At 32.9% G+C, this 24710-nt stretch overlaps 1 long non-coding RNA gene across 2 annotated transcripts; it reads right to left on the bottom strand.

The window, feature by feature from the left end:
* Positions 1–21844: 21844 nt before the first annotated feature.
* LOC141682680 (uncharacterized) lies at positions 21845–24116 on the bottom strand. Of its 2 annotated transcripts, XR_012559908.1 has the most exons (4): positions 23835–24116; positions 23604–23741; positions 22107–22238; positions 21845–22008 (listed from the first exon to the last, which is right to left on the bottom strand). It is a non-coding gene; the product is annotated as an uncharacterized LOC141682680 (long non-coding RNA). The 2 variants fall into 2 exon arrangements; XR_012559907.1 differs by having other exon boundaries at positions 23604–24116.
* Positions 24117–24710: the final 594 nt, after the last annotated feature.

Here is a 24710-nt window from a genome sequence, read left to right as displayed (position 1 = left end):
AATCGGATTGCCTCTTTCTTTTCTAATGGTTTCTCAATGTTGTACCTTCATACACCACTTCACAATACCACTGTAAATCTAAAAGAACCAACAGAACTTGAAGAAGTTCCATGTCTTTGTATCCTTCTTTGTTTTTTTAACACCTAAACTTAATAGCAGAACATAATAGCATAAACAAATCTGAACATACAAATATAAATATACACCGACAAATATATATAAATACACAATGGATGTAAATAAAGCCAAAAGAGAGAGATATGTTACCGATTGAAGGTTGGGTTCAAGCTCCAAAGCTTCAGATCTATAAACAGAAGCTTCATTAAAATAAAAATGTAAAATTTTGATTACAAATATAAAATTTATATACATAAGCAAGCCAAATATTTGCTTTCTCGGCTCGATTTTAAGCTACTGAATTAAATAAGACCACCAATTTCTAGCCCAATTTGTAACAGAAAACTTCTTCCTTTTCTTCAAACCATCGTCAATCGCTTTCACCCTGGCCAGAATCTAACCTTCACCAATCGATTTTACATAAATCGAAGCTTCCACCAAGATCTTGATTCAGTGATTTCGTATTAGGTTTAAATTGGGTTTTACAAGAAAGGTGCGGTAAGAAAGGAGACAGAGAGAGAAAGAAATAGGAAGAGGGAGAGAGAGAGAGAGAGAGAGGAGAGCTGAATGAGATGAAGTTCGATATTTGAGAGAGAGAATCAGGATTTTTCAGATAGAGTGGAGGTTTGAGAGAGAATTGCAATTGTGGTCTGAGAGAGAGAGCAAAGAGAGAGAGCCGTGAGTTTGAGAAAGAGAGAGCCCTAATGTGTGAGTCGAGGTTTGGGGGAGAGAGGGAGAGAGATAAAGATGGAGATAGATACAGAGATAGAGATGTATGGGTGTGCGTGTAGAGGGAGAAGAAGGAAATCATTTTTTAACTTTTTTGTGACGGGGGAAAATATGGGTACTAAGCGGGGGAACTCAAATATTTATTTAGTCATTTTTTAGAAATGGTTATAGACAACTGTTAGCATAAATAACCGATGTTAAAGTGAAAAACATTAATTTGTTATTATTTTAAAATTGAACATAGACAATGATTATTATGTAAAACCGATGTTAAACAGGATTTTAACATCACTTTTTTTAAAACCGATGTTAAAAAGGTTTTTGACATCGAGTGCATTACATACAGATGTCTAAGTACCGATGTCGTATCTACTACTTTTAGTAGTGCTTGGTTCCACTAGATTTTACATTTTTATTTCGAATTCTAAAACATAGTTGGTAATTCATTTGTTTATACTACATTATATCAAAAACTCTAATCGTTTTCTCATAATATTTTCATAGCAGGTTTTCAAAGGTTAAGTTCTAATGAGAAGCATCTAAATTTGAAATAAGCAACTTACGAGCTATCCATAATTTATTTAAATATTCTACATACAACAAGAACATTATTCTAGCATCTATTTTGAAAGGTTAAAGATGCGGACATTCATGTGCACAAAGAGAAAATTTTACATGGTTTATAATTGGTTAAAGGAGAAAATAAAAATAAATTTAGGTAGGTGCTATTTAAAGAATATCTTTGGGAAAGATTTATTTCGATTACTTTTAAAATATAGTGATTAGATTTATATTTGTTTAAAGTTACTATTTTTAATGTATGGTTCTTTTGACTTTTTACTTATATTTAGAAGTACACAACCCTGGAGCTCTTTAGAAACAGTCTCCTAATTATGGGGTTTCAACAAAGCCTCCGGCTCACGATTAGAGTAAGGCTGTCCACCATTAAAATAAGACACAACATTAAAATATATTTACCACTATATTTACTTGATTTGTTTGGTTGATTTTGATTTTTTTCAGTGTATATTCCTCTCTCTTTCTCTATATATATATCACGGTTTACTAATTAGTTTTATTATTTAGAATAAAACAAAATAGACAACTAAAAAGTAAAAAAGTTCCCTAAAAATAATATTATCAGTTTGAGTAGTGTTAGAGGTATCAAATTGTGTAATAAAATATGGTTCCAAATTACATGACATGGTAACTTGAGATGATATTAATGGTGAGATTTTTGGTAATGGAGGAGGTCACCTAATATTAATTAATTGATTTGTAGCATGATATGTGGTATTTGATATCCATTTTGGCTACCAATTTGTTACCGGTATCATTATTCTTATCACTGTATTACAAATTGTCACTTATAATGCTTAACACTTGTGCCGTTTTACATTTTCGTCTTTTTGTATTATGTACTCAATTATATTTTTGGAATTTTTTACATCTTTAAATTTTCAAATTTGTATAGTTTCAACAACATGACAAATTATTACACCCAATAATCATTCAAGACATTTAAGTGCTTCAAATCTCAATCACATACTATCACTTTAAAAATAACTAATTATTATGTTAATATATTTTATTGGTTGTCAGCCATGGTGAGGGGTACAATATTTCCATTATTGTTGGGTTTAATATCAAACTTGTCGTAATTTATTTTATTTATTTGAATAAGTCTAGCCGATCGTGGAGAATGTTTCGGTTTGTTTGAATAACATTCACGTAGTCAGAGTTATTGTAGGAGTCTTTGTTAGCCCAGGTTCTAGGAGTTCAGTTGTTTTTCCTCTTTATATCTTTTGTATTGCAGTTGAAATAATGTGACTGTTGGTTCTGAAATATATTCTGTTCTTTCTTGAGTTTGTTAAATATAAACACTTGTATATGTACTTGAATCTTGTTTACAAACAAGATTTGGTATAAGAGCAGGTGTGGAAGGAGCATTCGTGTTAGCTTATGCCAAAGTCTACAACAACGATGGATATAAGCAAGTAGAAAGGAGGTTCGTTAGGATTGAGTTATCCTATGTTGGGGAAAGGAAACTATATTGCATGGTCCATAAAATTGAAAGTATTTATGCAAGCCCATGGAGTTTGGGAAGCGGTGGAGCCTAGTGATCCCAAGGCAGCAATAGAGGGAAAAACAGATAAAGTTGCACTAGCAATGATGTATCAGGCAATTCCTGAAGATATGTTATTGGCCATTACGGACAAGAAAATTGCGAAAGACGCCTGGGAGGCGATCAAGATAATGAGCCAGGGGGCTGAAAAGGTGAAGAAGGCCAGGGTGCAAACTCTGAAAGCCGATTTTGAAGCTCTAAATATGAAGGATACAGACATGCTAGATGAGTTCTATATGAAGTTGAATGGTATCGTATCCAATATAAGGGCCCTGTGTGAAACAGTGGAGGAATCGTATGTTGTGAAGAAAATATTGTGAGCAGTCCCACTAAGTTCTTACAGATTGCGTCCACTCTGGAGCAATTTGGTAATTTGGACACTATGTCAGTTGAGGAAGTGATAGGCCCGCTCAAGGCGCACGAAGAGAGGTTGAAGGCCACGAGTGAAATCAGTAGTGAGCAGCAGACGCTGACTCAAGAAGAATGGATTAAACGAGAAAGGGATGATAGCAAATTGCTTTTAACACGTGAAGAATGGCTTAAGAAATTAAATCGGGGAGGCACAACTGTAAATGCAGGGATGAAAAATCAAGATGTGCAAGATAAGAGCCGATTCAAATGTTTTAATTGTTTTGGGTATGGACACTTTGCAGCTGAGTGTCGCAAACCAAAGAGAATAAAGGAACAAAAACAAGAGATTAACCTGACTCAAATGGATGATGAACCAGCATTACTCTTGGCTGAGAATGAGAAAGCTGCTGCAAACAATGTGGAAATTGATGAACGAGGGGTGCAACCAAAATTGCTGAAAATGAATGATGATGAAATATGAGAATCCAAGGTGTGGTACTTGGATAATGGCGCAAGCAATCACATGTCAGGACAGAGATCAAAATTCAGTAACTTGGATGAAACAATCGTGGGCAAGGTGAAGTTTGGGGATGGCTCAATAGTGGAAATTAAAGGGAAAGGCTTTGTAAGTCTTAATTGCAAAAATGGAGAAGAAAGAATACTTCGTGAGGTAAATTTTATTCCAAACTTATGTAGCAATATCATTAGTTTGGGACAATTGTCTGAGTTGGGTAATAAGGTCATTATTCATGGAGAGTATTTAAAGGTGTATGATAAGAACCAGAGATTACCTATGAATGTCAAAAGGTCATCTAATAGGCTATATCGAATTATCATTGAGTCTGGGAATTCCGTGTGCTTGTTGTCAAAGCTAGAGGATCCTTCGTGGTTGTGGCATGCTCGTTTAGGGCACGTCAATTTTCCTGCAATAGTGATGATGCACAAGCAAAGAATGGTGACTGGTATGCCAAGGGTGCAACAGCCAAATGAGGTATGTAGAGGATGTTTGATGTTGAAACAAACCAGAAGGCCATTTCCTTCGAAATCTGTTTTTAGTGCAACAAAGTTCCTGGAGCTAGTACACGGTGATATTTGTGGTCCCATTTCGCCAAGCACTCCTGCAGGTAATCGATACTTTATGTTATTGGTTGATGATTTCACTAGGTTCATGTGGGTGTTGATGTTAAAAAATAAAAGCGAAAGGTTCAGTGTATTCAAAAGGTTTTAAGCAAAGGTTGAAAATGGGACAAGCCACAAAATTGGTGTGCTCAGAATGGATCATGGTGGAGAGTTCATGTCTAATGACTTCAAGGTGTACTGTGAAGACAAGGGAATAGAGAGGCACTTTACAGCACCGTACATGCCTCAACAAAATGGAGTGGTTAAACGTAGGAATCGTACAGTGGTTTAAATGGCAAGAAGCTACTTGAAGCATGCTAATCTTCCATCTATGCTGTGGGCAGAGGCTGATAGGCATTCGGTTTACATATTGAATTGAATCCCTACCAGGGCATTGACTGGAAAAACCCCATATGAAGCACTGAAGGGAAATAAGCCAAATCTCAGCTATGTTCGAGTTTTTGGCTGCATCGTGCATATGAAAGTTCCTGGCATTAACCCAAAGAAACTAGATGATAGAAGTATGGAGGATGTGAATCTTGGGAAAGAGCTTGGCACCAAGGCCTATAGGCTGTACGATCCAGTGAACAGGCGTATATTTGTTAGTCGGGATGTAAAATTTGAAGAAGGAAAATACTGGAGATGGGAGGATCAATCACAGGACTACGAAAATCAACAAGGGTACTTTGAAGTTCCAGATTTGTATTGATATGAGGAGAATGAAGCTACTGATCACGGGGGAGACATGTCAGCTTTTGATGATCAAGATCAAATGGAGATGCCATCACAAAAGCAGAGATATGGTGTGAATAGAGAGCAGTATCATGACAGTCACACACCAAAGAAATTCAGAAGCTTGACAGACTTATATGAGAACACAAAAGAGGTCGAGGAAGAAGATGAACTGCTCCTTATGGGGATAGATTAGCCAAGTTCATAAAATCACGCAAAGAGAAGTAAGGAATGGAGACAAGCAATGCAAAATGAAATTGATTCTATAGAGAAAAATAATACATGGGAGTTAACTAGTTTGTCACCGGGTCACAAGGTCATTGATTTGAAAAGGATATACAAATTGAAAAATGATGCGGATGGAAATGTTGTGAAACACAAGGCGCGTCTTGTAGCAAAAGGGTATGTGCAAGAAAAGGGAGTGGATTTTTATGAAGTATTTGCTCCTGTTACACGATTGGAGACAGTGCGATTACTTCTTGCTTTAGCAGCAAAAAATTCCTGGCAGGTACACCATTTGGATGTCAAAACAGCTTTTTTGAATGGGGAAATAAAAGAAATGTCTATGTTTCTCATCCCGAAGGGTTTGTCAATCCATGAAGAGAGGGTTATGTTTACAAGCTATTCAAGGCCTTGTACGGTTTAAAACAGGCACCACGTGCATGGTATGCCAAACATAATAAGTGTCTTGAGAATTTGGGCTTTGTTAGGTGTCCATATGATCATGGGGTGTATGTAAAATGAAAGGGAGCTGAATCTATCATAATCAGTGTCTATGTGGATGACTTACTTGTGACTGGCATAGACAATAATATGATTCAAGAATTCAAGGATCAGATGAGTGGTGTTTTTGAGATGAGCGATATGGGAAAGCTGTTATATTATATTGGTATTGAGGTGAAGCAGAGTAATGATTTTATTGAGCTGAAGCAAACTGGGTATGCAAGGAAGGTCTTAGAAAGGGCAGGAATGGCTAAATGTAATCCGTGCAAATATCCTATGGATCCAAAGGAAGTCATTACTAAAAATGAAGGAGGGAAAACAGTCGATGCAATACAATTTAAGAGTCTAGTTGGTGGACTTAGATACTTGGTTCACACATGCCCGGACATTGTATACGCTGTGGGTGTGATTAGCAGACATATGGAAAGACCAACTATAATTCATCTTAATGCAGCAAAACGTATACTGAGATATATACACGGCACGTTGAATCTTGGTCTGGTCTACACAAAGGATTGTGGAAATAACGTATTAACTGGATATTCTGACAGTAACCTAGCAGGAAATCTCGATGATAGAAGAAGTACTGGTGCAATGGTTTTCTATCTGAATGAATGTTTAGTGATATGGGTGTCTCAAAAGTAACATAATATTGCCTTATCCTCCTATGAAGCAGAATATATGGCTGCTGCAATAGCTGCGTGCCAAGGGATTTGGCTCAGGAACGTGATGATGCAGGTTACAGGTGAACGAATGAATCCAGTTGTTATATATGCTGATAATAGGTCAACAATAGATTTGGCAAGAAATCCAGTTTCTCATAAGCGAAGCAAGCACATCGACATACGTTTTCATTTCATCAGGGAATGCATTGATCGAGGTGAAATTGTTATTAAACACATAGGTGGAGAAAGCCAGCGAGCAGACATATTAACGTAAGCATTGGTGACAGTAAAGTTTGAACGTATGAGGAAGCTTCTAGGCATGAAAGATTTAACTAGACAAGTTTACGGGGGAGATTGTTGGGTTTAATATCAAACTTGTCTTAATTTATTTTATTTAGTTGAATAAGTCTAGCTGATCGTGGAGAATGTTTCGGTTTGTTTGAATAACATTCATGTAGTTAGGGTTATTGTAGGAGTCTTTGTTAGCCCGTGAGCCTAGTCCCTGGGTTCTAGGTTTTCAGTTGTTTTTCCTCTTTATATCTTTTGTATTGCAGTGGAAATAATGTGACTGTTGGTTCTGAAATACATTCAGTTCTTTCTTGAGTTTGTCAAATATAAACACTTATATCCGTACTTGAATTTTGTTTATAAACAAGAATTATGACATAACAACACATGAATGGTCTGTGTTAGCTGCAAGAACTAGGTGGTATAACAAAACTATCACAGCTCACACATGTTGATCCTTCAAACTCCGAATGAATTGGATGAGTTTGGTGGTTCATGTATTACACTTGAAAATATGGTGTCTTGAGCTCGTCATAACCCTAAGAACTCCTAATAATTTTCTCATTATGATAAATAGTTGAGATAGTTTTGGAATATCGACGGAGGTCACCCCTTAACTTTTTATGATTCTTTTAGATGAAAAATTGTAGTTAATAAATTTTCCTTGCCAGACATGTTAACCCGTCTTGTTGCCTTGATTTCTAGTACAAAATTCTGATTTAGAGATGAGTAACACCAACTTGATGTTAGGTTAATCTTTTCAAACAAGTTGTCAAGTCCATTCTCAAAAATAAATTACACTAGAATCATTCGGTCTTCAATGTTAATAGTAGTTTCAAATATCCTCAACCTCTTATTAACAATGATGCTTGAATATATTAAAGAACATTTTTCACTGTTGGCATGCAAATTTCTTCATTACATCTAAGACACTGTAAATGAACCGAGCTGTTCGTGAGCAGTTCAAGCTCATCTCGTTAAATGAAAACTCGGTTTGGCTCAGCTCGTAAGAGCTCGAGCTCGAATAACAAAGAGTGTTCTTTAAGCATAACGAGTTCGAGCCGAACTCTAGCATGTTCGACTCAAGTTCAGCTCGAGAGCGGTTTCAAATTAATAAATCGGTTCGAAATTGAATAACTCGTGTTCGGCTTGTTAGAGCTCGAAAAAAGTACATATAATATTTGTTCTATTTTTATGGTATATATTCAAACCACCCCTTATTTCTTTAAGAAACTATTTTAATATACAAATCTGCAATAAAACACAAAAAAATCGAACATTACAACATAAATCGATGTATACCAAGAGACATAAATAGAGAAATTAAACTATATAATCGCATACGTAATATATATATATATATATATATATATATATATATATATATATAACATAATCAAATATGTACAGCGTGAAAGATATAGATAGATGATAGATGATTATGAAGAATTAAGAGATGATAAATGATGATTGAAGATTTAGTCGAGATACGAACCTTATCTGCAGCTTTAGCTTACTGTGTTTTAGTTTTACACATTTAGGGTTTAGGTTATATTAAATTAATTTACTTTAGGTTGGGTTGGACCTAATTTTCTTTCTTATATTGATAGTTATACTTGAGCCTTTTTTTGTTAATAGTTTGCTAAACTATTTAGTACGAAAAGTGTAATGTTTGCAAGCTGCTCGATTTGTACACTAGTGCGACTCGACTCATTAATGTTTGATAAGCTCTAGTTCGACTCGGTTTACTAACGAGCTCGAGCTCGAATACAATTTTTGTGCGATAAAGATGCTCGGCTCGGTTCATTAAGAAAAATGGTTAAACTCAGCTCATTTTCCTCAAAACTCGACTTGATGACTCAATTCTTTTAAGGCCTAACTTGTATATACCAAATCTTCGGTCTTGATAGATTTTTTTATAAATATAATATTATTTGATGTCTATAAGTCCTAATTAGTTAAAATTCCTTTATTAGCATCAATGTTACACTTTACCTTTAAATATCCCTTGTTCGATTGTGAAGCATTAATAACTATTAAATTCCTAGAAAATAACTCACTTTAATTGTGTGTTGCTATTATTATTGATCAAAGATATTGACTTCAATTATACATTTTCGATCTTTGTATTATAGTATAAGTGATATTTTTTCAAATTATCATTTCTTCAATGCTAAAAATATTAACAAATTACCATATGATTTTAGGATACTCTTTTAAGATGAATAACATCCTATATATAAATGTTAAATTTTGTATTCGACTCACTATTATTGGACTGCTAGATGTTCTTTTCCCCGGAACCCTCAAACCAGAATTAAAAAAACTGGTTTGTATTTGTTTGACAAGATTATTTTCATTTGCACAAAAGTGTGCAATGAGACAACGTTGCATACACAATCACTTGTAGCTTGTAAGAATAAAGAACTCAAATTTACCTTAAAAATACCTAGCTTCTTTCGTACAAGATATGTTTGTCAACCTCGGGTTGAAGCAACATTGTTAAAATAGTTTAAAAATTAAGAACTTCTTTTTTAGTAGCACAATACAACACTAAGCTTAAAAAAGAATATAAGTGAACATATATTTTTAGTAACAAGATCTTTGTTTTAAGTAATATAAATGGAAAAATTATGACTATATCTATATTCATATTTTAAATATGCAAGAAAGTGTATCCGAAGAAGGAAGAATAAAATATTTTGACCTTAAAAAATACAGATAAAAGAATAGTTAAAAAAACACATTGTGAACTTTTTTGAGTGGTATATTACAACCTAAAGTGCTAGCGATCAACTTCTTATTTCTTTTATCACTCTTACGTTGATTAATCAGAATTATGGTTGGATATTTACATGCATAACTTTTAGTAAATTATTAAGATTGATCAATAATTAAGCACCGTGTAAGAGCTCCCGATCTTTCTGCATTTCATAATGTCTGTCACATATATAATAACAAGGAAATTACATGATACTCATTCTGTTGGATATAGTTAAAACTACATAGCTACAATTGAGAAGTTATATGACAATTCACAAGAGCATTCAGATCCGCCAATAACGAAATAAACACATAGGTTAAAATACAACATATATCAATGACGGTAATTTAAAGAGAAAAGATGATATCATTTAGATATAGAGTAACTTTATCAAAATCAGCCGAGTCTCTGAACCCTCGAGAAAACTTACCGTTCTAAAGAGTTTATTTTCCCACTTAGGCTGTTATGGGTTGCAGGACTATCACTTCGAGGATCATACAACTCAGAAACACTCAGAGACAATCGGTTCAGATATATAACAAGGCTTAATAGCAATTAACACCTCAATTCAATAAAAAATTTGATCTACCTAGTATGTATATGTGGGAGAGAGCTAAAGAGATGAAATTTTAAGGTTTCTTCTATTTTCCCATTCGATCTCACTTCCGAGATATTCAGATCTAACTTATGTATATCCTTGACATATTATATATTCCACAAGAGCCGAATTATATTCAATATAGAATGATGTAAATTTGTGGAATATTTTTAAAGTAGTTTATATTCACATCATTTTTTCCTCTAAAAATGATAAAATCAGACCCTTTCAATATTCATTAATAAATAAACAAGACATGAAAACATGTTAACATATTAAATTAATGTGCTCGATAAAAACGAATAACTGTTATGTATATATATTTTTTTGAAAACAAAAAAATTAACATGAAAACAAATTATAACAGTACATATACTAAGTGAACAAGTAGGCAAATACTAAGAAACTTGACATGTAGAACAAGCATATGGACTTGGGAAACATATATTGTAACTGATAAAAAGAAATAAACCCATATCACATGTTAAAATCTAGAGTTTTAAATAATTAAAAAAACAAAAAAATGAACATTTAAAATCAAGATAACATGCATGAAGTAAAAACAAGTATTAACAAAATGGGCTATGGACCTGACACACGAACTAAGAAGAAAGGACTATCACAATTGATGAAACGAAATATTATACATTGTATCTCGAATTAAAGAGCCTCAGCCATTGTAGTTGAATAACAAGTGAGAACTATAAATAATTTTTTAAAATTTTCAGGTAACATCTCAATCTCGGTCTTCAACAATGAGCATGGGTCTTCTCCCACTAAAAGAAACATGGGCTATAAGTAACCGTTAGAAATGAGACTATCACACATTGGTTGGTTTTGATTTACATTTTCAACCAAATATAATCGACCAATGTAATTGGTCGACCAATATAATTGGTCGTAATAATGTACATAATCAACCAAGTACCAACCCTTGGTTGGTCGGTTTTTCTTTTCTTTTCAAACCGACAAAAACCAACAAATGAATCAGTTGAAAATATATCAGTTGGACATGCATACAATTATAAACTACCTAAATCAATTGGAAATCTAAATTGCCATAAACGACAGAAATTGGTTGGAAAAAGGGTTGTTGGAAAAGTGTGGTACGTGCATTTAATGCACTTATCAATACTTTAATGCAGTGTCGCAATGTTATTGGCCGACGAAGTGACATGTCACGTTGGAGGGCGAAAGAAACCACCCAAAACAAACCGTTACGGTTAATAATTGTTTAAGATTTTAAAAACGACCAATATTAAGTGACAATAGTGGTCTATAACCAATGGACTAAATTTTCTTCTTTTTTAAATTTTTTTGTTAAATTATATAAAACAGAAAAAATATAATAAAAAGAAATATTTATTTTTATTAAGTAATGATTTCATCAAATTATAATAAAACCATTTAAAATATTAAAAAGAACTAAATAAATATTTTCAATATTTTTTTGTTGCCAAAGGTCCCAAATGACATTAAAAGATGATTACACAGAAATAAATAAAAAATTAAAAATTATAGAAAATAAAATGTCCTATATCTGCGTAAACTAGAGTGTGGGGTTTAGATTTAGGGTTAGATTTTAGCGGTTAGATCAGGGTTAGAAAATTTTAATACATAAATTATTTTTTAAAATGATCCAAAGGTACGAGTATCAAGTTTATTACTAATTATAGTTTTATCGTTAGTTTTCGTAATAAAAAACTTTGGGGGAGGAGACTTTGAATTTGAATGTGGGGGGAAATTAAACCTTTGGGGGGAGGAATTTGAATTTTTGTAAAAACTTGAATAACATGCCTACAAAATCAACCACATAAAAAATCAACTGAATTTAGTTGGTTTTATTTTAGGCCGTATATTTTAAATTTCATGAAATTTTAGGGAACGAGAATTTTTATAGAAATTTGAATATCTCATCATTACAAAGCCAACGACAATAACCAACCGAATTTAGTTGATTTTACTTTAGTCTGAAAAATTTAAAGTTTTATGATATTTTTAAAGGAAAAATGAATTATTGTGAAAATTTGATTTAAGCAATAATTACATAACCAACCGATTTTTTGAATCATTCAGTTGGATTTAATTCAACTTGTTATTTAGTAGTTAGTCTTTCCCCTTCCCTTTTTGTATATCTTATACTTAATCTATCATATCATTATAATACCCAATTTTTGGTGTAATCAACTTCACACTCTTCAAATTCAAATGTAATCATATCACAAACTTAATCATGAGTATGTATTTGATGATATCTCTTTTTTAATGTATAGACATATAAATTTATAGTTTTTTTACATATGTGTGTTTGTATTCAAATATCTCAAATATTACATGTATATTCATATGCTAATTAATGCTTTTGGTAAATAGTAGGTAATTGACAAAATCACTTTGTTCTAACTGATGTTGAAGACAATGATGATAAAAAAGAAGATGGCTCACTTGTGAAGAAGTTAATGATTTTAAAGATGAAAGACTTCAAAAATCTTAACCCCCCTACCACACTTTTAAATTATGTTGAATCCACTAATGTTGATTTACTTCTTGTAAGAACCAAAAATGATCAACCGTGCAAAAGCTATGTATAAAACCCTGTACAAAACTAACATTTCGTTAGAGTATTGCTAGAATGTTTAGAGAAACCGAAATGAAATGTAAGCTTCGCTACAAAAAATCCAAAAAAAATCAAACGGATAGTACTGCAACTTCTTCTCCATGTACTCCTGAATGTGTGGTGTAGGAGAACTTGGAACTTTAAAACCCAGTTGGGAGGAAAGCTGCAAGAGAGATGGAGAAAAAAAAGGAAAAGACCAGAAAATAAAATTGATGGTGGTGGAGCTGCCATTTTGGAACAAATGAGAGCTAATTAATTTGAATCTAAAAAAGAAAAGAACAAATATTTTCAATATGTTGTGAATCATTATCCATTTGTCCTATACCGCGCGAAGTACAATTTTTGTACTAAATTAAAAAATAACCTTTTAATCTTTTACTTGATTGATTCACTTTAAATTTTCAATGTATATTGCTCTCTCTCTCTCTCTTTCCATCTCTCTCTATATATACATATACATATATCATAGTTTACCAATTAGTTTTAATATTTAGAATAAAACAAAAAAGACGTCAATAATAACAACAACTAAAAAGAAAAAAAGTACTTAAAAATAATTTTATCAGTTTGAGTAGTGCTAGAAGTATCAAATTGTATACCAAAATTTGGTTCCAAATTACATGATATAGTGACTGAGATGATATTATTGGTGGGATTTGTGTGAATGTAGGGGGTCCGCTATTATTAATTGATTTGTAGCATGACATGTGACATTTGAAATCGAGTTTGATTACCAATTTGGTACCTCTAGCATTATTCTAATTACTTAATTACAAATTGTCACTTATAATGCTTAACACTTGTGCAATTTTACATTTTTGTCTTTTGTGTAATGTACTCAATTATGTTTTTGGATTTTTTTACATATTTAAGTTTTCAAATTAGTATAGTTTCAACAACATGACAAACTATTACACCCAATAATCATTTACGGCATTTAAGTGCTACGAATCACAACCACATACTATCATCTTAAAAAATAAATTATTATTATATTTTTTTATATTTTATAAGTTGTCAGCCATGGTGACAGGTACAATGATTCCATTAGAACATAACAACACGTGAGTGGTCTGTGTTAGCTGCAACAACTAGGTGGTATAATAAAACTACCACATCTCGCACATGTAGATCCTTCAAACTCCAAATGAATTGGATGAGTTTGGTGGTTCATGTGTTACACTTATAAATGTGGTGTCATGAGCTCGTCACAAACACCTATAAATTCATGTAATAACCGTAAGAACTAATAATTTTCTCATTGTGATAAACTGTTAAGATAGATAGGGGATATCGAAGGAGGTCACCCCTTAACGTTTTAAGATTCTTTTAGATGAATAATTGCAGTCAATAAATTTCACTTGCCAGACATGTTAACCCGTCTTATTTCCTTGATTCCTATTCCAAAATTTTAGTTTGTAGATGACTAACACCAACTTGATCTTAAGATAATCTTTTCAAACAAGTTGTCAAGTCCATTCCCAAAAAAACAATTACACTAGAATCTTTCAATCTTTAATGATGAAAGTAGTTTCAAATATCTTCAACATCATATTACAAATGATACTTGAATATATTAAAGCACTTTTTCCACTGTTGGGATGCGGACTTCTTCATTGCAACTAAGACGGTAAACGAACCGAGCTATTCATGAACAGTTGAAGCACATCTTGTTAAATTAAAGCTCGATTTGGCCGGGCTCGTTAAGAGCTCGTGCTCAAACTCGAACAAAAAAATGTTCTTTAAGCTTAACGAGCTCGAGCTGAACTCTAGCATGTTCGACTCGAGCTCAACTCGAGATCGATTCGAAATTAGTAAATCGGTTTGAAATTAAATAACTCGTGTTAGGCTCATTAGAGCTCGAAAAAATATGTATAATATTTTTTCTATTTTATGGTATATATTTAAACCGCCCTTTCTTTATTTAAGAAGCCATTTTAAAATACAAATCTGCAATAAAACACAACAAAATTGAACATTACAATATAAATCGATGTATAACAAGAGACATAAATAGAGGAATTAAATATATACATATATATATATATATACATATATATATATATATATATATATATATATATATATATGAAATATAATCAAATTTGTGCATCGTGAGAGATATAGAAAGAGGATAAATGATTATGGAGAACTAAGAGATGATAAGTGATGATAGAAGATTGAGTCAAGATATGAACCTTAACTGCAGCTTTAACTGCACTGTGTTTTAGTTTTACATATTTAGGGATTAGGCTAGATTAAATCAATTTACTTTAGGTTGGGCTGGGCCTAGTTTTCTTTTTTATATTGATAGTTATACTTGAACCTTTATTTGTTAATTTAGCCTGTTAGTTTGCTTAACTATTTAGTATGAAAATAATGATGTTAGCGAGCTGCTCGATTTGTTAGTCTCTAAACACGTGTTAATAATGCACGCAAGTATACGCGTACGCAAGTAGTATAAGATATAAATCAAATTCGTTCCCACGGAGACACCTTGGTTAATTTAAGTTTTCTTAACTATTATAGATGTTATGTTTTTGTCACAAAGTTGGAGATTGGACATCAAGGAAGGAAGTTTGTATAATAAGTATGGGAAGAATTTTAGAACAAGTATGGTATGTTTTGGTGGGTAAGTTATGGGTGGGTTTATACATTACCATTTATGTTTGATGGGTATATATACATCATCATATGTTCAACTTTAGTCACAACTTGAGATGTATGTACATCCATTTCTCTTTAATCTTGATTTTTTTGTGGGGGTTACATTGGCCTCCTGAAAATAAAAACAAAAATGGCCTTCGTCAACACTCTCCCTTCACTACTAGAAATATGGGATCATATATCGGTTCAGAACTGATATTAAAAAAAATCTGATCCGATGCCTTCGCGTTTGATGTTAAATGTCATCAGCCTTGACATCGGTTAACAGCCGATGTCTATTATAGTGCTATACATCGGTTTTAAGATTAAATGTGATGTCTTATATTACATTATTTCTAGGTGAAAATAGGTATATTATGAGGTATTCATCCATTATAATATGAAACCTACAAGCTATAAAAGCCATTTATTAAAATTCTTTCGAACAAATCGATGTGAAATTACAAATCAGACATCGGTTAGATTAGTTGACCGATGTGAAATGTTTGATCAGATATCGGTTAAATTAGCCCCCCGATGTGAAACAATGGATAAGACATGGGTGTTCTTCATGAAACCGATGTTAAATCTTTTTGTTTAACATCGGCCAATTTCTCTAACCGATGTTATTTGACTTAAAATACATTGAGTTTTTTCAGAACTGATGTCAAATGACTATTTCAGATCGGTTTTTTAGTTCATTTTTGTTTAATATTATTTTATATGATGTCTTTTGTACATTTTTTACATCGATTTACATGTACCATTGTGATGTTAATGTTTTATAAATTGCATGCCATCCTGGTACTATTTACAGCCACAGGGAACCAAAACAATACAACATCCCAATAAAAAAATATCCAAACAGAAACATAAAGATACTCATACAAATTACAAGTCTAATACAAAAATATTACTCATACCATACTATACGTACATTTCAAATAAAATACAAGCAATCCATTAGCCCACTCATACTATACTAATTTTTAAGTACCCTATTCTTAAATTCCGACAAATCCATCCAATTTAGCCAATCAACCCAATTCCGACAAACAAAAGAAGAGTCTGACTTCTGCATGATCAAACCAAAGAGCAGCAAATCAACCCTGCTGGATGATGATACCTAAATCAGTACCTGATAAACCTTGATACATGAACTTAGAAATCATAGACAGAAGGCCTTTGCAAATTCATGCTGAATCAATTACCTGCCCACGTTAGAAGAAACATCTGATAGGTGGATATTAGTGTCATTTACTTGTCCATTTGATCCAACATCTTTAACCCTCTGATTTTTTCCTCTGAAAATATTAAAGACAAATGTTTAGGTGAAGCTGTAGCTATAATTGACTCAATAGTGGAGACAAATTTATTACCTATATAATGATTTTTGGCTTTTTTATTTTACAAGTGAGCTTCCTTTACTAGGCCCATTAGCTATTACTGAAAATAAAGAACAAAACTTCTCTTTTAAAGTTGCGAAGAGTTGCATCATAAGCCTCATATACCTTCCTTTTATCATTAAAGGAAAATTAGCAGATAATGTGAGTTGCATTACAGCAGGACAACTACTGAACCTGACCCAGCGCTGAAATCAGGTGTGGGTAATGATGAGTTAAAAGTATTTCAAGATGCACTATGAACATGTAAATGCATCCGCACAGCTTAAATTCATGAAAGAGTTTAAAATCATTTTTCTTAACAGACAAGGCATGCTTATATTATATACTACGACATAAAGTGAGAGCCTTTATATTTTACCTGCTCTCCTTTCCTATAGCTGTTTTTAGCATAGAAGCAATATAATCCCATATCTTTTTCATACCCGCCATCTGTCAATCGCACTGAGTCGTCATAGTGCTCACTGACTGGTTTGTACTACAACTACTTATTAAGGTTTCAATAGTAATTCATAAATTGATAGTTAGAAGATAGAAGCGAACCTGCAATGCTTGTGTTTCAAGTGGACTAAAACTTGCCAATATGTCATAACTTTGTGGCAAATACTGTAGATAAGGAAACCACGTGGAATTCCCCCCTCTACTGATTTCATGCAATAATGCAATAGTCAATATCTGCACAGAATAATATGTTGCCTGAAGGAAAAGGAAGTTACTATAAGGTACCAAACAAAGTGAAAATAGGATCAAAACTGCTTCATAACAAAGTTCAAGATCTAAGGAGCACAATTCGCTGCGAATCAGATATAGAAGTTAACCCAACATGGAAGATAACTTGCAAAAATACTACAGTGAATTTAAACAATATGCTAACCATCACTTTCAAATAGTCATTATGCCCTTTTAAAAAATAAGAAACATATGCGGTATGTCTTCACACTGACTCTTCAGTCTTTACACTAATAATCATATTAGCATTGGAGCTCAGTGCCAATGTTGAAGATGAACAAAACCGGCTCTCTAGAAATGATTGAACCACGAATTGCTTGCTTGATGGACCTGAATTGGTGTTTTAATTTTGATGCCTACATTTGGTGAATCTCAAACTCTTTTTTTATAAATTAGTGCTCCATACTTTTTTTGTGATGTATGAGGGTCGGGAAAGTCTTGTTGTGGCCAAATGTATAACACAATATGTTTAGAATGATTATTTTGCTGTCAAAACTGTAATATTAGACAATGCCTTTGAAGTCTATGATCATATGCATTCAAAAACGTTTACGCAGAAAGTATGAGTTTTACAACAGAATTCAAAATATAAAAGATTAAACAAAATTGCGTTAGAGGTTGCAAAGAGTACCTAGATAGTCGGGTACTCGTGTTCCATTTAGTTCTGCACTTGTCTTAGTGGGATGATTGCTTCTCATAGTAGTGCATATCATAAATAGAATCCCCACATTTTTTTGCAAAACAGATGTCTACATGAAGTGCCACTGAAACAAGTCTCCGATAATCACATTAACGTGTTCGACTTCCTGTCAGTTGCAACCAATCCTGTAAATATCGCAGATAAGCTTCCTGCAAATGGCATTCTCAACCAGTAAATAAATTATGTGTATCCTTTAGTGCACTAGTTTGAAGATTGAGCCTATATGTTGCAACTAATCCTGTAAAAGATGGCAGATAAGCTTCCTGCATCTGGCTCAACCGATAAATTATATGGAGCTCAGTGCATTGGTCTGAAGATTAAGCCTATCAGTTTTTCCGCTTAGAGCTTATATTAGAGCAGTGTCAAATCCACCGAACATTCAAACACACATTAGTGTCTTCTATAAATAGAAAACTAACAATGAAAATTTAAATCGGATTGCCTCTTTTTTTTCTAATGGTTTCTCAATGTTGTACCTTCATACACCACTTCACAATATCACTGTAAATCTAAAAGAACCAACAGAACTTGAAGAAGTTCCATATCTTTGTATCCTTCTTTATTTTTTTAACACCTAAACTTAATAGCAGAACATAATAGAATAAACAAATCTGAACATACAAATATAAATATACACCGATAAATATATATAAATATACAATGGATGTAAATAAAGCCAAAAGAGAGAGATATGTTACCGATTGAAGGTTGGTTTCAAGCTCCAAAGCTTCAGATCTATAAACAAAAGCTTCATTAAAATAAAAATGTAATATTTTGATTTCAAATATAAAATTTACATACATAATCAAACCAAACATTTGCTTTCTTGGCTCGATTTTAAGCTACTGAATTAAATAAGACCACCAATTTCTAGCCCGATTTGTAAAAGAAAACTGCTTCCTTTTCTTCAAACCATCGTCAATCGCTTTCACCCTGGCCAGAATCTAACCTTCACCAATCGATTTTACATAAATCGAAGCTTCCACCAAGGTCTTGATTCAGTGATTTCGTATTAGGTTTAAATTGGATTTTACAAGAAAGGTGCGGTAAGAAAGGTGCGGTAAGAAAGGAGATAGAGAGAGAAAGAAATAGGAAGAGGGAGAGAGATGGGGAGATAGATAGGAGAGATGAATGAGATGAAGTTCGATATTTGAGAGAGAGAATCATGATTTTTCAGATAGAGTGGAGGTTTGAGAGAGAATTGGAATTGTGGTCTGAGAGAGAGCAAAGAGAGAGAGCCGCGAGTTTGAGAGAGAGCCCTGATGTGTGAGTCGAGGTTTGGGGGAGAGGGGGAGAGAGATAAAGACGGAGATAGATACAGAGATAGAGATGTATGGGTGTGCGTGTAGAGGAGGAAGAAGGAAATAATTTTTTAACTTTTTTGTTACGGGGGAAAATTTGGGTACTCAGCAGGGGAACTCAAATATTTATTTAGTCATTTTTTTAGAGATGGTTATAGACAACTGTTAGCATAAATAATCGATGTTAAAGTGAAAAACATTAATTTGTTATTATTTTAAAATTGAACATAGATAATGGTTATTATGTAAAACTGATGATAAACAGGAGTTTAACATCACTTTTTTTAAAACCGATGTTAAACGGGTTTTTGACATCGGGTGCATTACATACCGATGTCTAAGCACCGATGTCGTATCTACTATTTTTAGTAGTGCTTGGTTCCACTAGATTATACTTTTTTATTTCAAATTCTAAAACGTAGTTGGTAATTCATTTGTTTATACTACATTATATCAAAAACTCCAATCATTTTCTCATAATATTTTCATAGCACGTTTTCAAAGGTTAAGTTCTAATGAGAAGCATATAAATATGAAATAAGCAACTTATGAGCTATCCATAATTTATTTACATATTCAACATACAACAAGAACATTATTCTAGCATCTATTTTGAAAGGTTATAAGATGCCGACATTCATGTGTACAAAGAGAAAATTTTACATGGTTTATAATTGGTTAAAGGAGAAAATAAAAATAAATTTAGATAGGTGCTATTTAAAGAATACCTTTGGGAAAGATTTATTTTGATTAAACAATGAAGAAAATGCTCAAAAATAAAAAGGTATGTTTATCAAGTGCATACAAAATACTTACATTAATATTTTTGTTTCTTATTTATTTAAATATCTTTTCTTAAGTAATATCTCCTCTCATTTATTTAATTCATGATGCATATATGTCCTGGACTAATTTTTCAATTAGCATCCTAGCGTTTTAATAAAGACATTTCGTCTAGGACCATACATGTCAAGTTTTCTATTTTCACCAAGTTGCTAATCTTTCCTCGCAAGATCTTGTATTGCTTCCTTTGGATTTGATGTACAATATTTAAATTGAAATGTAATTTTTTCACCATTTTTTTATTCTGTGTTTTTCTTTGATCGGTTGATCTTAATTTTGTAGAATTGATTTGTATTGATGATATCAGTCTTATTAAGACTGTTTGGTGATGAGGGACTAGGATAACATAATCTTCAACTTGAAGAGGAGGCAGACACAAAAAACAAGTATAAAATGGAGCAATTTAATTTTTATTTTCTTCTATTATACAAGTTGGGTTATCTTTCATACAGAAATTTATGGTGAAATTTACTCACCTAATTATGACTAATGTATATTTAGCTACTCTTATGGTCATGCAATTCATCATTAGGAACAAAACAAAATAGACCTCAGTAATACCAACAACTAAAACGACAAAACTAATAATTAGAGGCAAGATTATCACAGTTATTAGAACATGGCAGTGTTAATGCTGTAACACTTAATTTTGTGTTAAAAGACAACACTCCATTCTTTTGAATGTACTCCCTTGCAATTAATTACTAATTCTTGACACCTAATAATTACTTCAATCAGAACCACATACTATCTATTGACACTACGATTTAAACACAAGCAATATTCAGAATATATGATTGCAAAACAGAGAATGTAAGGTTGAACAGCTTAAAGATTTTATTGATACTCACTCCGAAACTTAAACAAAATACACCTAGAAAGTTTCTTACAAAATAGGGACCACATAATAAAACTACCTAGACTCAGTCAACCACTAACGTTGAACAAAAACTCACTATCCCATAAGTGAGCTATTGTAATACTAATGGTGTTACAATGGGCCCTAAAACCAATACAATAGGTCTATTGTAAGACCAGGGAGAGTTACATATACAAGCATTACACTTTACTCATCTAATATAATATAGAGGAAAATATTACAGTAAACACCTACTATAACACTAACAGGCCCAAATGTAACGCAAATTGAGTGATACAATAGCTTGATCAAGATTGCATAAGTGGGACCACCTGTGGGTCCCATATAACATATTGTAACCGTCTGTTCTATCAATTGTAACAACAATCTTTTTAATCAAGTAATTGTAGCATTTGTAATCTAACACTAAGTTAAAACATACATTACAGTATAATAGGCATATGTAACATTTAATTTTAAAATTTGAAATACTTGTTCTGTTTTAAAATCTACAATCCATATCCAAAATGTTACAAGCACCACATAAAATTACAACAATACGATCGATCAATTAACCATACTTTGCAGCTATGTTGATCCCCTTCTTCCCATAACAAATTCTTGGATTTTGCTTCTCATAATAATCATTTTTCTCTGCTTCACCGCCTTTTCTTATAAATTTCTATACTCGGGAGAAATCTGATTCATATAAAAAACAGATCAAAGTAGGTTAGGGAGTAATCAGACTAATTGCGCATACTTAGTAGTTAGGGAATGATTAGACTAATTGCGCATACTTGGTAGTATCAAGAACCTGAACGAGATGGGGGTGGCTCTCTGGTATTGTGCAAAACTGCAACACCTAAAAGCACAGTTCAAAATCCGCAGAGCACTGAAATAATGTCGCTATTATTTTGACCAGACCAATCCTGTATTTCGAAAACAATATCAATTTGTCAGCCTTAAAGCAATATCATCCTCGGGGTAAATATTTGTGATTATCTATCACTGTGTAAAATTACTTAAAATTAGCAAAGAGAATTAATGTAAATAACACAGCACTAGCTAAAGGCATACACTTTTAACAACAACGTGTAGTTTGTGTAGAAAGATACATGACCTTATACTAGATACTATTATTCCTGACCGTGCTATACCACTTTGTATCTCATCTGCAATCATTAGTATATTATACTTTGAGTACAGATCTTTGATCATTAGTATATTATATAAACATTTCTAGCTTGGTATATATTTGTTTCTGCAATATACTAAGCATGCAAACTTTAAATGTTCGTAGTATATCTGTGATTTATACACTTATAATCAAATATCATGTACTATTACTTTGCATTCGTTAATATATAATATCAAATTGATCCCTGTGAACTGAAGTTCATAGCACACTTTCAATTGAATATAAACATCACTATAACCTATACGGTTTATAGAAATGAGTATAGAACCGGTAATTAGAATGTACGCCCACTGTAAAATATCAGTAGAATATATTCGCTCATAAACCTCTGATCAAACATAAGTGACAATTATTAACCTCTTTGCTTCCGAGGATAGAGATCCGCTTTTTTTTTTTTTTTTTTTTTTTTTTTTTTTTTTTTTTTTTTTATCGTAGGTAACCCGCAGCCGCTACCCTTCGGGTGCGCACTGGTTAAACCCTACGGGCTCACGTAATAGCCTGCAAACCACGTGAACCAAGGTAAACCGCATTTAAGCGACAGGCTCTGACTCAAGAGGTATAATCATAAATTCTCCTCCCATGGGATTCGAACCTGTGACCAAGAGGATAGATATCCGCTCTTTAGAAATCAAGTGACAAGGGATGTTAAGTTTAAGATACCAAGTACATCTCCTTAGTTTGTATTTGGCCTTTTTTAAATTGAAAAGAGGTCAGGTGCATATTTCAATCACGAAACACTTGGAACCATATTGTAGGACTCTTAAGCTGATCACTTCCCTAAGACTAGATACCTAAAATGAATTGTTACATGTAAGGAAACTATTTTACAGCATCGGGAGTTCGGTAAAAGCTAACTAATTTATAAAAGGGAATAGCAGGGCAAGATTTTCAATTCAGTTGCCATTTACTGAACTTACTGAGATAGCACATGAATAATTGTTGCACCACTAACTCCCATATGGTAAACAAATATAAGCTTGGGGTCCAAAACAATATTTTCTAGATCTCCAACAACTGTTTCAAACATTAAGTATGTGCTTAGTAGGTTCTGTGCATGGATGTTATCCTTGCTCAAGTATAAGTAGTGTAATAATACCTGTGGCATATAGGGGAGTTGTAGTATCCTTAAATCCTCGAAAAACTCCTTGCATGGCTAAAGAGAGAAGAACTGTTGGAGCATCCAGTGATATTAGTTTCAAATACCGTTTTGTAGGCTCTAGCATAGGAGAATCCTCTATAAAAGAAATATCAGATGTATAATCAAGTTTGATTTTTGGAGACAGTAAAAAAAATAACTCAAGTGCATGAAAAGAGGAGATGTACTTACAGATCTGAACAGTCTTTGACAGGAAGAACCCAAAGTGATTATTATAAAACACTGATACTTCTGAATAGAAAACAGACCTGACAATCCAAAACTTCAACTTCTTTTTCCAATTGCGTCCTTTCCTGATCGTAATTTATCACAGTCTCAAGTGAAGACATATCAGAAGCTTCAATCTCCCTTGTGAGATAAAAGATATCCATGTGTTCTGGTATTGGAATCTCTCGATGCCTAATATCAGTAAGGAGAGTATATTTTCCACAGCCATTCAATCCAAGAAAGTCCTACCACCTACAAAGTATTAGATGCATGAGTGTGTAGATATGAGTTGCATATAGCCACAATAATTAAGAGTTGCATAGTATCGGGGGAAAACACAAACCTGCCACTCAAAATCGACAATGAGATCAAGTCCGTTAAAGGTAAGAGACAAAGACTCTATCTGCAAATCACCAGCAAAGATCATCTAATAACCAATCAAATATACTCATACAACTCATTCAGGATGACGACCAAACTTAAGATGCATATTGGTAAAAAAAGATTTACATATTTTCATCATATTCAATTTCTGAAGAGGCGCACAATCAAGGTCACACTCTGAACAAGTGCTTTCTCACTGATAAAACAATGAAAAATAACGGGTATAAAAATATTAACTGAAAAATTGAGACTACTCCCAACAACATACTACTTTTTAAGCTTTCAGAAAATTTTAGAAATTCTTATAAGTCATCTAACAGAATTGATCAAAGAAATATAATGAGAATATAAAGAACAAACTCCAAAGTTTCAGGCTTTAAAATGAAATTACCAAGTCAAAGAAGAAAAGGAGATGAATCAGTGTTATGTCTCAACTTATCATGAAAACATGGATCA

The sequence above is a fragment of the Apium graveolens genome, chromosome 9, assembly GCF_009905375.1.
Source record: "Apium graveolens cultivar Ventura chromosome 9, ASM990537v1, whole genome shotgun sequence".
Classification (NCBI taxonomy): domain Eukaryota; kingdom Viridiplantae; phylum Streptophyta; class Magnoliopsida; order Apiales; family Apiaceae; genus Apium; species Apium graveolens.
Note: the sequence above shows the minus strand (reverse complement) of the source record. Positions and strands in the feature narration are given on the sequence as shown.